Below are 15,047 nucleotides of genomic sequence, written 5' to 3'. Positions count from 1 at the left end.
AAATCCTCCTTCCTGTTGGGTGAGACTCCCCCCTTGCAGGTGTTCATGGACAGTGGTGGGGTAGTGGTAGGGTCCCCCCCGAGAATGCCATGCAGCTGATCATAGAAGCGGCATGTATGGGGCTCTGACCCGGAGTGACCGTTTGCCTCCTTTGTCTTTTGGTAGGCTTGCCTGTGTTCCTTAACTTTTACGTGGCATTGCTGTGTGTCCCTGTTGTAGCCTCTCTCCATCATGCCCTGTGCGATTTTGGCAAATATATTCACATTTCTTCTTTTTGATCGGAGTTCGGCCTGCACAGATGCTTCTCCCCATACAGCAATCAGCTCCAGTGTCTCCCTTTCGAACCATGTTGGAGCTCGTTTGCGACGCTGAGGGGACTGCATGGTCACTTGTGCTGCTGAGCTCGCCACGCTGACCAAACAAGAAATGAAATTCAAAATTTTCCGGGGCTTTTCCTGTGTACCTGGCTAGTGCATTGGAGTTCAAAGTGCTGTCCAGAGTGGTCACATTGGAGCACTCTGGGATAGCTCCCAGAGGCCAATACCCTCGAATTGCGTCTGCACTACCTCAAATTCGACTCAGCAAGGTCGATTTTAGCACTACTCCCCTCACCGGGGAGGAGTACAGAAGTCGATTTTAAGAGCCCTTTAGGTTGGTTGTGTAGAAGCATTCATTTTAAAATCGACCTAACGTGGCTAAATTTGACCCAACCCCGTAGTGTAGACCAGGGCTCAGATGGAGATACTGGGTAAGCACTGTTGATACACAGAATACTGTAGCCCACTGCCCAGTCTAGGAGAGGGAGAATTATGGAATTCTACCCCACGACTGGTAAAGGCACAAGCCTGACACCTGAGGGGCAGCATGTAAAGAGACCAGGAAAGCAACTGCGGTGTAGCTAGCCCTGTAACTGAGACAGGATGGTTTAAGGAAGAGCACAGCTGCTGCAACCACCACTACTATAAAGGCAAGAGAGGCTGGAGGAGAACTTTGACTCCCTACACACACACACACACTGTACAGAATTCATGTGTGGGCATGGGAGAAGAGTACAAGGGCTGTGTTGTCTATATTTAGAGACAGTGATCGTCATTACATGTGGCAAGGACCCCAAACGTAGTACAAACCTACATAAGCTTTGTAGAAGGGTACATTGTAAGAGTAAACAAATAAATAAAAATGGAACAAACAGCTTGAAATGGTGCAGGAGATAGAATCTTGACAATTTTCTTCAATATCTATAACCTTAGGTGGAAGACTGCATTTCTGCTGTCAGTAATGGATAGGATTGTAGAGCATTCAACAACAGAGGTCCATTTAGGTCATAATGATTGGTTGTGAATTCTAAAAAGAGCTGTTATCTCCTTTTTAAAGATGTATTATTCCACAGAACCCACTTCTCGTGAACTAGGAGAGTAAAACTGAATTAGGGAAAGAAAGAAAACCCCAAATTATTATATTTATAGCAACTGTGAAGTGCTCCCTCGACTTTCAGATAACAAAAGTATAAAAATCCCTAGTGTTTTTGTTCAGATAAAGTAGTGTAGTTTAAAACTGAACAGAAACGCTATGATGAGCCCTATATAGGAAAATAAAAATGACTTCACCTCTACGTTGCCAGTTTAAATCCTACTTAGGTCAGTGCTAACAAAAAAGCATTATGACAGGTTTCAGAGTAGCAGTCGTGTTAGTCTGTATCCGCAAAAAGAAAAGGAGGACTTGTGGCACATTAGAGACTAACAAAGTTATTTGAGCATAAGCTTTCATGAGCTATGGCTCACTTCATCGGATGCATTCAGAAAAGCATTAGCTATGCTCAGAGCTTAAATTCAGCTGGAGCTGTCTGGAGTGGAGCTCTGGTAAATATTTTCAAACCTGCAGGAGCCCCACTGCCCCCCACAGGGCTGAAGCCCTGAGACCCAGCATCACCCCCTCCCTCTCCCCACAGTGCTAAAGCCCCAAGACCCACCCCCCGCCCCACAGCTGAAGCCAGGAGCCCCGAACAAGGGAGTGTGGGGGAGCCTCTGGGAAATGATCTCTGAGAACTTAAACGCTGGCTATGCTCAGCAGATGGTGTCAGCAGCCAGCTTGCTGCCCCCTGCCAGTACTATAACCATAGCCCTTGTACAGTAGCATTGTGCCTGGCCTTCCACCAATGTGCCCACTAACACAGGAGGTTAGTGTGTTTTAATTTAGCAGTGTATTGAAAGTCCCAATGAAGAGTAGAAAGGCGGCTATTAGGAAATCAAGAATTCAACATCCTGCCAAATGCTTGCATGCACCCACTCCCTTTAATAGCTGTTTTGTTGCCTACATGAATTAATTATGCAGTTGCTAATGAACAGGTGTCTGTCCACCATTACAACTGCTTCCTGTGTTGGCAATCTCAGCAAAAAGGCTAAAAAATGAATGCCATGGAAACTGAGTTACTCTTTCATCCTTTGAGATCAAAGCTCATATAAAAGCTGCCTGTACTCTACCCATTTGTGAAGAGAGTGAAAAAGGGAAGTTTACCCAATTATAATGGTTGTTCAAGATGTCTGGTCCCTATCTGCGTTCTATCGTATGCTCTCCTCATTCTCTACTCTGAGGGCATAATGGACAGTGCAGACCAACCGCTTCTCAAGGTCCTACTCTACTGTGAATCCAGACATGATCCAAAGTAGAGAAGAAGGAGGGCAGGTAGTGGAATACAGATATGGACCACACATCTTGAAGAACTCCAGTTACAAGATGGTAAGTAAATTCCCTTTCTTCTTCAAGTGCTGGTCCCTATGTGTATTCCACTGTGGGTGACTAATGAGCAGCACTTCAGAGAGGAGGAGTTTGCAAGGATGTAGGTGGTATGACTGCTAATAGAACTGCTGTCCAAAAGGATGCATCAATAGAGAAGGCTTGGCCCAAGACCTAATGTCTTGTAGATGTGTGGATGGAACTCCATGTTGCTGCCTTGCAAATATCAAGCAAGGATGCCTTGTGAAGTGATGCTGCTGAGGATGCTTGTGCTTTCAGAGTGACCTGTAGTGGGGCAGCTGCCCCATTTCTGCAGAACAGGGGATGCAGCTGGGAAAAGCAGCTGAGTGTATAGCTGGCCACAGGTGTGGCTGGCTTAATCAGGCCACAGCTGGCCTGGATAAAAGAGGCTGTGGACCAGGAGCTGAAGGAATCTTACTCTAGCCCTGAAGTGGGAAGGGCTAGCTACCTGAGAGGAGGATACACAGAGAAGGGCCAGGGCCAGGGCCAGGGCCAGGGCAAGGGCAAGGGGTGCTCCAGCCTGGTAAACTCCCAGGCCACAGGCCTTGGTGAAGGCCTAGGAAAGGTACTGGGGCTGCAGAGGGGCAGCCTGGGGTTAGACAAAGGCAGCAGGCCCTAACCTCCTTGCCAGTGATGAGTGGCCTTTACAGACTGCAGTTTGCCCCAGTGAGTGGGGGCTAAATAACGACTGGCAGTAGCCACTGAGGCAAGGTGGGTTTAGAGGATTGGGGGTTCCCCTGGGAGGGGAGACCCAGAGTGAGAGGCTACTGCTGGAGCAGAATGACATGCTGGTGTAAGGGGCCAGTGGCAGGCGAGACACCAGCCAGGAGGAGGCGCTCTGTTGCTGGAGAGCTAATTCCCTGGATGACCAGCAGGAGGCGCCGCACCGGTGAGTCTTCGCCTCGCTACAGACCCCTTACCCCATGTAGTTGGTCAGGGGGCAGATGTGCCAACCGATAAAGCAGGATACACCCAGAGATTCATTTAGAAATTCTTTGTGAGGAAATAGTTTGTTTTCAGATTCATTCCACAACTGCATTCTCTCATCTGTTTTGTCCTTTGCAGGTAAAATGCCAATGCTGTCCTCACATTGAGGGAATGAAGCCTCTTCTCTTTGCTGGAAGCATGGAGCTTCGGGAACAACACAGGTAAGTTGATAATCTGATTTATGTGAAATTCCAAAACTACTTATGGGTCAGTTTTGAGTGTAGTCATAGTGAAAGTGTCTTTATGGAATATTGTGTATGGTGGGTCTGCCATTAGGGCACCAAGTTCACCTATCCCTTCTTTTAAGAACCTTGACATTACTGGGTGAGTCAAGCTAAGTCATTATGCAAGGTAGCCTATTTCCCCTTGGTTTTTTCCTACCCTCCCCAGACGTTCTGGTTAAACTTGGATTTATGCTGGAAATGGCCTACCTTGATTGTCATGCACATTGTGGGGAGAGTGGTCAGTTTGGATGAGCTATTGCCAGCAGGAGAGTGAGTTTGTACGTGTATGGGGGTCGGGGGGTGAGAACCTGGATTTGTGCTGGAAATGGCCCACCTTCATTTTCATGCACGTTGTAAGGAGAGTGGTCACTTTGGATAGGCTATTACCAGCAGGAGAGTGAGTTTGTGTGTGTGGTTTTTGGAGGGGGGTGAGGGGGTGAGAGAACCTGGATTTGTGCAGGAAATGGCCCACCTTGATTATCATACACATTGTGAAGAGAGTGGTCACTTTGGATGGGCTATTACCAGCAGGAGAGTGAGTTGGGGGGGGGGGGGGCGCGGAGGGTGAGAAAACCTGGATTTGTGCTGGAAATGGCCCAACTTGATGATCGCTTTAGATAAGCTATTACCAGCAGGAGAGTGGGGTGGGAGGAGGTATTGTTTCATGGTCTCTGTGTATATAATGTCTTCTGCAGTTTCCACAGTATGCATCCGATGAAGTGAGCTGTAGCTCACGAAAGCTTATGCTCAAATAAATTGGTTAGTCTCTAAGGTGCCACAAGTACTCCGGTTCTTTTTTTTGCGAATACAGACTAACACGGCTGCTACTCTGAAATCAAGTCAGAGTATCAGTCCATTGGTGGGTGACTTGTTGTTTCCATCAGGTAAACCTGTAGCAAGCTAAGGGAAAGATCCATCATCTTGAAGTTAGAGGTAATCCAAGATAGTGAGAATACTTGCTGTTTCTGGAGATACGTGATTCTGCTGGGCCCAGAGAGAGAAACTCTTCCAGTTGGCTACATAACATTTTTGGGTGGAGTCCTTTCTGCTATTATTGAGAATGGGTTGTACAGCTTCGGAGCTGGAATGTTTTAGGTTTGACACCCATCCAAATACCAAGCAGTGAGATGAAGAGCATCCAGGTGAGATGACTGACCTTGCTGTTCTCTTGAGTCAAGAGATTCAGGAAGAGCTGAATGCTGATGGGTGGATGGGTTGATATTCCTAGGAGACTTGGTAACCAGAACTGCATGGGACATTTGAGGATGACTTGTGCTCTGTCCTGTTGAATTTTCCAAAGAACCCAAGGTAGCAGTGGAATAGAAGGAAAGGCATAGTTCAAGTGGTTTGTTCAAGGGAGTAGGAGAGCATTGTCTCTGGAGTACCAGCCTTGGGCTCCTATGGAACAATATGTGTTCCTTCTCCTGTTCTCCTGGGAGGTGAACAGATACAAAGTGGGAGTTCCCGACTCCGTGACACTGTTCTGTGGTAAACAGCATCTTAACGCCCATTCGTGATTGACAATGAATACCTGGGAAGTACCCTGCTGATAGGATGATGCACCAATTCCATAAGTTGACTGCTTCTATTCACAGGGACATGGATCTTACTCCTTCCTGCTTGTTTATGTAGAATACGGTTGTCTTATTGTCCAATATTAAGAGGATTATAATGAAATTGGATGAATGGTAAGAATGCTTTGCAGCAGGCTTCTTAGACTGCTCTGCATTCCAGAAGATTTATATGCATTCTAGGTTCCTGTGGCATCTAAGAGCTCTGGGCTGCATGAGCCCCACAGCCTCATAGGGAAGTGTCTATAATTATCTTGTCAGGGATAGCAAAGGAATACCGACACACATTTGTCCTGGAGCTTTCCAGCAAGTCAGTGGAGACTCACACTTTGATGGGAATTGTCATGACGGTGTTCATGCTGTGTTTGTTTTGTGCAGATATTGTTCAAAACCAAGCTTGCAAGCCACAGAGGAGGATTACAGGGTGGATAAAACAATTTAAAAAAAAAAATTAAAAATCAGATTTTTTTTGGATTTTTTTAATGTTTCTATTTAAATTATAAATTTTTCTTTTAAAAACATCTGTTTAAAATCTGAATTAATAGAAAATATGTTAAGGGCTAAACTTATTATAAACTTATTTCTTATCACATTTAAATAAAAAATAAATATGCTGAATCTATGGGCCTCTACCAAAAACTTTGAATTAAAGGCTGTTTTTCTATATAAAGGAAGAATCAGGGGGAAAAACTTCTAAGTTTTGAGGTCGAGCTTTTTAAGTATGACATAACTTGTCATGTACTGTTTAAAGGGCTTCTTTTGTTTAATAAAAATAAAGTTTATATTCTGTTTTGTGTGTTTAATTAAATTTCACTTACCATCCTAATGTGACTTGATACAAATCATGACTAAAAAGTTATTTTTTGTAAATAAACAATATATCATTCACTATTTTCTAACATACTAAAAACATACAATTAATAAGAATCTGAAAATATTAAGCAATATAATTGTGCATAGGGAGATAACTCCTCACCCTGACTGAGTCTAAAGTTGCTCCTATTAATTCTGTAGTCTACATTGGAATCGGGGTAGACTGTTCCATGTTTACACAGATTCCCAGGGATATTCGGAGATGCAGCATGTCAGGATTTCTAGGCATGCCCTGCCTGTGAGAAGCCAGTCATCTAAATATGGGAAGATGATGGAGCTGCCCCTTCTGAGCTGTGCTGCTGTTACTGAAAACACTTTAGTGAAGACCTTGGGTTATGTTGCTAGACAGAATGGGAGTGCCCTGTATTAATAGTGGTTGGAAGCCACCGCAAACATGAGACGTCTTCTGTGGAAAGGGTGAATGACGTGAAAGTATGTATCTTTCATATCAAGAGCTGTGAACCATGTGTCCTTTTCCAGAGTTGGTGTTATCAATGCCAGTGTAACAAAGCAGAATTTTTGTTTGCAAATAAACGTACTGAGTTGTTGCAGGTTGAGAATGGGTCTCCATCCTCCCTCCTTCTTGGGAACTAGAAAATATATTGAATACACACCCCTTTTCCCTGGTGTTAGAGGTATTTGCTCCTGCTTCCCACTGGAGGAGAGAATTCTATTTCTTGAAGGAGGATCACCTCCTGAGAGTGATTCCTGAAGAGGGCCAGGGAAGGAGGTTTTGGAGGGAAAGGGGGGAGAAACTCTATGGTATAGTTGGAATGGATGATATCCAGCACCCACTTGTCCATTGTTATTGCCTTCCAGTTGTAGGAAAAAAGTGCTAGGTGGCCATGACAGGAGACCTTAGGATGAGGTGGCAATGGCATCAATATTGGTTTGCAACTCCCAAGCATCTCATCAAAAGTATCTTTTAGACAGTCTGGTTAATGTTATTGAAGTGGAAGGAGGCGGGCATCATGTTCTTTGCATCTTCTGTCATTTGCGAGGTGCTTCGTAACAGCATGGATTGTAAAATGGCTGAGTCACAGGCACTGGTTTGCTTATGGCATTTCCTCTTCAGGGCCGGTGTGTGTCTATATATGACACACACCAGGGAGTGGAAGATTGCCCTAGGGTCTTTTAATGAGTGCAAAGACTTATCTGTCTTTTTGTTTAAGACTGGTCTCTAAGGGCAAGTCCTCTACAGTGTTCCAGACATCACTGGGAAACTAGGAAGCGTATAGCCATAAGTCCCAGCCCATCTCAATGGCAGTTGCCATTGATCTTGATGCTGTATTGGTGGCATTGACCACAGCCTGTAATGAAGTTCTGGCCACCAGCTTGCCTTCATCAATAAGGCCCTGAAACTGAGCCCTGTCCTGCTGTGGCAATTTGTCTTTGAAATCTAGGAGCTTTGAATAATTTAGAAAATCATATTTAGCCAACAGTGTTGGATAGTCTGATATTCTAAACTGGAGGCTAGTAAATGTAAATACCTTCCTCCCCAGAAGGTCCAGACATTTGGCCTCTTTATCAGTGGGGATGGTTCTTGGGTGCTGCTGCCTGTATTTTTCTGTGGCTATAATGGAATGCTAAACTGTATTATACTGTTCTGCCACTAGGTGGCACTGTATAAAATATCTTATTTAAATGAATGTCAGCCATACCTGGCAGAGCATTAAAGGATGGTATGATGAACACATCTGCTGTTTGTGAAGAATCTCTGTGACCAGTCCATTATCTGGTACAGAAGTATATGACAGTGGCAGCCTGAACAACCAGGGAGCTTTGTGTAGGGTGGGTAAATAAAAACTCTACTCCTTTTGCCAAGATGAAGTAACACTTGTCAGCCCTCTTAGGGACAGGGGCTCATGTTGCCGGTGTATGCCAGGAAGCCCTTGCTACTTCTAGTATGGTTTCATTCACTGGAAGTGCTATCTAGCTGGATCTGATGTCCAAGAGCTTATACTGTGTGTCCTGGACCTCCAAAAGGAGACTTGCAGCTCTTCCACCACCCTCTGTAGCAGGTTCTGGAATTGTTTGTGGTCATCCAAAGGAGATGGTGACGTGGAGCAGCCACCTCATCTGGAGATGAGGAGAGATTCATTGGTACCAGCGGAACTGGCTCATTCCCCTTTTCTTCTATGACTTCAGGAGAAAGTATTGGTTGCTGTCTTGGAGGGGAGGGATGATATGACACTCTATTAGATCGCACAGCTCCTGCATTTCCTGGTTTGGGTGGATAAGGCTGGTTCCAGGAAGTTCTCAATCTCTTATCTGGACTAAATTCCCTTGGAGGTGATGGTGGTTCCTCCAGTACAGCTGCTTTCCCCAATGACAAGCAGGTGAGATCCAGCTCAGTTGGCGGTGCTGTCAGTTCCGTTGAAGGAAAGTCATGGCTAGTAGACAGTATGGGGGCTAGACTTATTTTCCCGTAGTTTATGTCTCCTGATGGGGGGGGGGGGGGGGTCAAAATCTCCCTTGTAAGGATCGGCCCCAATAACAGGGGAGATTGGAGATCTGAGAGAACAATTATGTCCTCCAGAGTGGTGTATCTCTTTACGCTCTGTGGCACACAGGGCCTTGTCTGCCTGTCCCATCAGAGTTGATGTGGGAAGGCTCTTGACTGGCAGATCCATTTGGAGTCATTGCAGTACTGTCAATATGAGTCTCCCGTCTAGTGCTCTTTGTCATTTATTGGTGGTTCTTGGACCCTTGACCTGGATGGTTGCATGGGCAGTAATGCTGCCCGTGGTAAGTCCAGTATCAGGAGAGCCTTGCTCCTGTGCACCTTCTTATCATACTCCTGAGGCTTAGGACATTCTAAGTCTTTAGAACTTGGGTGCAAAGACTCACCCAACTTGGATAGGCTCAGGGAGGGATTTATCCTCTTCAAAGTGGACTTAAACAGGGATCTGCTCTTGTGCTTATGAAAGTATCCCTCATTCTCATGAGGAAACCGCAAAGAAGAGTCTCTGGCTTTGCCCTTTCCCGCTTCTGCATCAGACCTTCTGTTAGGAAATGTGCTCCTCAATGACTCTGGCCAATGTATAGGGAGGTCCTCCCAGCCTGAGTCTGACTGAAGCCTCAGCTTTCTCCAGAAGGTACTTTTTAAGCTGGAGTTCTTGTGTCTGTCAGCTGTGGCTGGGGGGGAAAAGGCAACAGATACTGAACTCAGTGGAGATATGCATTTCTCTGAGACTAAAGGCTGACTAAGAGACTGGGGATGGGAGAGAGTTTTCAAAGCCTAGTATTCTGGGCACAAGCTAATTCCTGTACCAGGGAGGTGGGAAATTTCCCCCTGGATTACAGATTCAACTATTCACTAGTTATCCTAATAAGACTATTAACGCTATCTACACTAATGATCTAAAATTATATAATACTTTGAAATATTTATAGGTTTGGAGACAAGGATTAAGCTGAAAAGAAAGGAGAAGCTCTGGACGCTGGAGATTCCAACACAGGCCATGCATTTGTAAGAAGGAACTGGAGAAGCAGTTGGTCTACACTACCCCTTATATCCTCTGAGCAGAGCATGGGGAGAGTAAAGGCACAGGTGCAGACCAATGGACACTGCTTGCAAGAATTCTCCAGTCTAAGGTGCCTGGAGCACATGGATACCTACCATAGAATACACAGAGGGACCAGCACTTCAAGAACTGGACTTGCCAAGCCTGTCGATCTAGCCCCTTTAATGGACTTTTGCTTCTCTAAGAGAAATGTACAAAACACATACCTAGGTCATATTAATGGAGGTTCTAGAGTTAGCAAGAAATAAAAGGCTGCAAAAGTTACTTTTAAAATAAAACTCTTGACAACCTCCAGCTGCCTGCCCTTAGCCAGAATCTTGAGGCTATGCTCTTGAAATTCTAGATGACTTATTTCCAAGTGTTTATTTTTGGGAGGTGCCTACTTTTAGGTCACTAGGCATTACTGACTCAAATTTTCTCAGGGTGTCCATTATTTGCAAACTCTCAGCTGTCCTGGCCATCAGTTTGAATTCAGTAGAAATATAAAGTTACGTATTTTAACTAAGCTGGGAGTTCTCAAACTTCATTACCCTCAGGCTTCAGCTCCAGGCAGCGGGGGTTGGGCTTCAGCAAGTCTCAACCAACCCTGATGCTCCCATTAAAATGGAGTCCCAACCCACAGTTTGAGAACTGCTGCTCTAATCTATGCAAATTAGACAAGATGCTTATAGCAATAGCTGAGTATAAAGAGATAAACCAGTTTTGTACATTACCTACTCACCAACTTAATGTGCTGCTGCCTTGTTCTCTAGTAGTTCTTTCAATGCACTACAGTTACAAGAATCTCCATGGAAAGGTGAACCGCAAAACCAAAACATTGGTTTAGGTCTTTTTGCTTCTCTAAAACATCAGGCCTCCTATATGAATAGAAATGCTCCTTCTGCAGAATAGGGCAGGGTGCAGAATAGGGAGGAAGAAGGTGAGGAGAAAGGGTGCAGGGAGGGGCACAATGGGCTCTGCATGGGGAAGGGGTGTAGGAGTTGCTACTACTGACTTCTATAGGTGCAGCGCTTTCACCGAGCTTCCCCATGTCTGGTGTAACTAAGTTTCACGAGTATGGCTCTGGACCATGGTCCCAACAAGAGGATGCATGGAGGAACTGCAGACAATGGAGCCAGCAAATTAATTTGGCTGTCGAGGCAGCACTGTAGCAGTGTCTCCTACACATCTCCCTTTTCAGGATCCATTATTTCACAGGATCCAGTTTTAAATTGCTGTATCATGGGGAAGTCAATGCAAGTCAGACGCAGTGTATTCTCATTTGCAGGTCATGTTTAAGAACTAAACCAACACTGGATAACTTCCTCTCCCTCCCCCTATAACAAGCTCCCTCCTTCAACAGCCTAAGAGTCTTAGCTTCTATATAATGGTGAACTACTACACTTGCCAGAAGGAAAGGTATCTTTTCATAGCCCACCTACTTATCACTTTTCAGCTCATGTCTTGATGCCATTATTACAAACTCTTATTTCAAAACAAAAGCTTATATTAAAAATAAAAAGATAAGAAGTCACCTACATTTCACGACTGAACTAGCAATTTGTGCACAGTGATGTGTATGTCTATTTGAAGACAGGTTCACATACCTAGTAGGGTAGGAAATGCCTATTACACATGCTGCTGCTGGAAGATTTCACCAGTGTCTTGACCTGACTGTCACTGTCTAGTGGCAGTAACTGAGATTTGAGACAACCATAAAAGTGTAAGAAAGCCACAGTTGTGCACTGAGTTGAAAATAGAAATAACGAATCATTTGTCTCTGTGGACTGGCCTGTACAGAAGTACAGTGCTCCTCTGTTCCTGTTCAATATACTCCTTCTTTGTATGTTTCATTTTCATTAAGGGCATTCAACTCTATATCTAAACTCTTGCATACAAAGTTCTGGTTGAGAAGATGATTATATGAATAGTCTTCAGTTGCTAAAACAGAAAACATATTACCTTTTCAACATTTTATAGATTACATTGATTTTGATCACTGTTTATAATGAACCAGAATAAGTAGTTTGAGTAACTTGTTCAATTCCTTTACAGATATTTGAAAATAGCACCCGTGCAACTGCAGGACTACTCTCATGTAAAATGGTAACACAAGTGTCCATAGTTTTGATACAGGTAGTTTATTTATTTATTTATTTTTAGACAAAGGAACAGTTGTACAAGATCACTCATAGGGATGACAGAAAAGGGAAAATATGTAGTGTTTCCAACTGAGGAACTGCATGCCAAGTTTACTAAGATACTACCTTTCTGATGCATTGAATATGAACTATATTGACAATGCTAAGATCATTACTGTAGGTCAAAGCTATAAATAAAAATACTCCTGGGGGAATTCTGCACCACTGCATGTGTGCATATTTCATGTGCCATGCATTTTTTTCCCCAGAAAATAGCTTCTGCTGAAAAGTTGCTACAGTTCCTTTTGCCCACCAGAGGGCACTGTGGTGCTAGAACACAGCAGCCACTCCTGGCCAGTCCTAGCTAGGATAGGGAAGAGAAAGAGCCTGCATTGGCTTCTTCACAGCACCTGTCAGGCCAGGTCAGGAGACAGGGAATATGGGGAGACAAATGGTGTGGGGCTGCTGGGGGCCAGACAGGGGCTCATAAGGGCTAGTGGGGGAGGATAGACCAGGGCAGGGGCTGAATGGGAGTGGAGCCACAGGGGTGAGGGAGATGCAGGGCCACATGGGCAGAGGGTGCAGAGCTACAGGGGGAAGGGAGATGACTGAGTGGGGGCACAGATACACATGAGGACAGGGGGTGCAGGGACACATGGAGATGAGGGGAGAGGGCTAGCTGAGGGGACAGAGAGACATGGGATGGGGAGAGTGGGTGCCTGAGTGGGGGTGGAGGGACACGTGGACAGGAGCAGACGTGCCCTGACTGAATGGGAGAGGTTAGGAGTCAGCCAGGGTCTGCATGGGTGAAGCTCCCCAACTCCTTTACAATTGCTCCCCCTCAAAAGAAAAACAAACCCCTTCCATACTTTTCCTACCTATACCCAACAACCCTCCAAGTTCACACCCAGCAATTACTTCCCTCCCCCACAAGCCTTTGCATTGCTTCTGAGGGGATGGGAAATATGGTTCTGTTCTGTAGTTTAAATGAATTATTACTCAGTTCAGTATTATTATGCCTTGTATGGAATCTGTCAAAACACATTTCCTGAGTCTTTTTTATCATCTGTTTTGTTACAGACATATTTGCTGACATGTATTTTGATATAAATTACCAAAATAATTGAAACTGGTGTGATTATATTGTGTTATTTTGACAAATATGAAGAATTTTGCAGAATTTTAAAATAGTGTGCAGAATTTTTAATTTTTTGATGCAGAATTCCCCCTGTAGTATAAAACCAAGCCATACTGTCACTTTGCCTTGCAGGCACCTGGGTCAACAACACTCCTCAGCATCAGTTTTCTTTGGATTTGTCTACACTGTAGGCTTGCCATGTGTTTTTGCCCACACCTCTTATCATCCACTCAAAGCCCTTAGCATCTAGGTGTATACTGAACATGTTGCATTTGGGGGTATGTATTAGAGCCCACCTAAAGTATCTTTATTTTTCTCAGGAGATAATTGGCTGACATGTCCCCAAAACAGATCTTTGCTATGATATATCACTCTAACTTAAAAAAAAAAAAAAAAGTTAACCCTATCCACAGAAGTTCATCTGGGTCCTGTTACTTTAAAAAAAAAAGAGAAAAGGAAATAAAGAGTTTTTTTTTTGTATAAAGGGCCTTTCCAAATTACAGTCAACAAACTTAGGGGATCCACATACAACACAAGACCCTACTTCCATTTCATACTCAGAGATAAAGAAGGTGGGTGCTATAAAAACAGAGGGGGAGCTAGCTCAGAAGCCAACTTGACAAGACAGATGTCAGGAAAGGACCAGGATCTGAGAGATAGTAAGAGAAACCTCTTCACACAAAAAGGATCCTACTACCAACGGGGAGCAAGGGAAGCTGAAGATGTGAATACATGCTAAAAAGTTAAAGCTTGTAGAAGGAAGAGCATTCCTGGGTTCAGACAGAGGAATGCCAAATGTTACACAGGAGCACAAAAACCACTAAAATGGGAAAAGGTGAGAAGGGCTGTAGATGGTCTCATGTGCAAGAACAAATGATATAAGGCCACTATGAATTTAATTCTCCCATGCTGTAACTAATTTTGATATCACCTCCTACAATATATACTCCACAAGATGTGGAAAATTGACTGAGCAGTGGAATTATGTTTGTATGTATTCCTAGTTACACTTGCACAATATTTAGGTGATTACTATTATTCTGTTTAGGCTGCATACCTCAGACTACATTTGAAGAGATGGAGTGTGTAAAGCCACAATTACTACAACCACCAGCATTCAAAGCAGGATGTAAGAGCCTGTCACACTTTAGACAAAGACAAAACCATACACAGATGAACACTGTTGCTGTATAGCGAACACTTCCCCACATGCTGATAAGATTGACAGCTTCCTCACATACTATTCTTTCCTACGAATCTTGGCAGGAAGTCTTGATTAATCTCTTGCACAGCTCAGTGTCAACATTTTGTCTTTTCACTGTAAGGCCCTGTCTACATTATAAATACTTCCATAATCAGAGACCTAGTTTCAGCACAACATGGTTTTTCCACTGACTTACCTCCAGTGTAAATAGGGTAATAAGAGGAAAGCAAGAACAGGTTAAGGTACATTTTACTACAGATTTCACACTTGGGAGAAACGACACTTGTCACCTCGGGAAACAGAACAATACAGTTGTACAATGTAAACAAATCCTCATTGGCCTCTTAATGCTGTACTCAATGCCTCATGTTTTTACCTGTAAATCAGAATCTTTAATGAAAGTTTTAAAAGATTTTTTAATAAGGTATTTGCAGTGGTACTAAGCAGGCTGATGTTTCAGTATACCAAACCCCAAGCCTTGTTTAACACTCTTTAACGTTGGGCAGTGACATTAACACCTTTGACTCTTTGGGCCCATATATTCCACTGAAATTAATACAAACACCCCCTTCCCAGTCAATTGATAGAAAGAAAAGAGATATTGAAAAGTTTGTCCTTGCCGCTTCTCTCCCACCCCCTCAATAATTCT

At 44.0% G+C, this 15,047-nt stretch overlaps 1 long non-coding RNA gene across 1 annotated transcript; it reads left to right on the top strand.

Annotated features, from left to right (window-relative positions):
* The first annotated feature begins 12,095 nt into the window (after positions 1–12,095).
* Positions 12,096–14,827, top strand: LOC122466131. Its single transcript, XR_006291433.1, has 3 exons — positions 12,096–12,478; positions 13,137–13,152; positions 14,346–14,827. It is a non-coding gene; the product is annotated as an uncharacterized LOC122466131 (long non-coding RNA).
* The last annotated feature ends 220 nt before the right edge of the window (positions 14,828–15,047 follow it).

The sequence above is a fragment of the Chelonia mydas genome, chromosome 6 (assembly GCF_015237465.2).
Source record: "Chelonia mydas isolate rCheMyd1 chromosome 6, rCheMyd1.pri.v2, whole genome shotgun sequence".
In the NCBI taxonomy this organism is placed as follows: Eukaryota; Metazoa; Chordata; order Testudines; family Cheloniidae; genus Chelonia; species Chelonia mydas.
The sequence above is the reverse complement of the archived record's forward strand: the minus strand, read 5'-3'. Positions and strand labels throughout refer to the sequence as shown.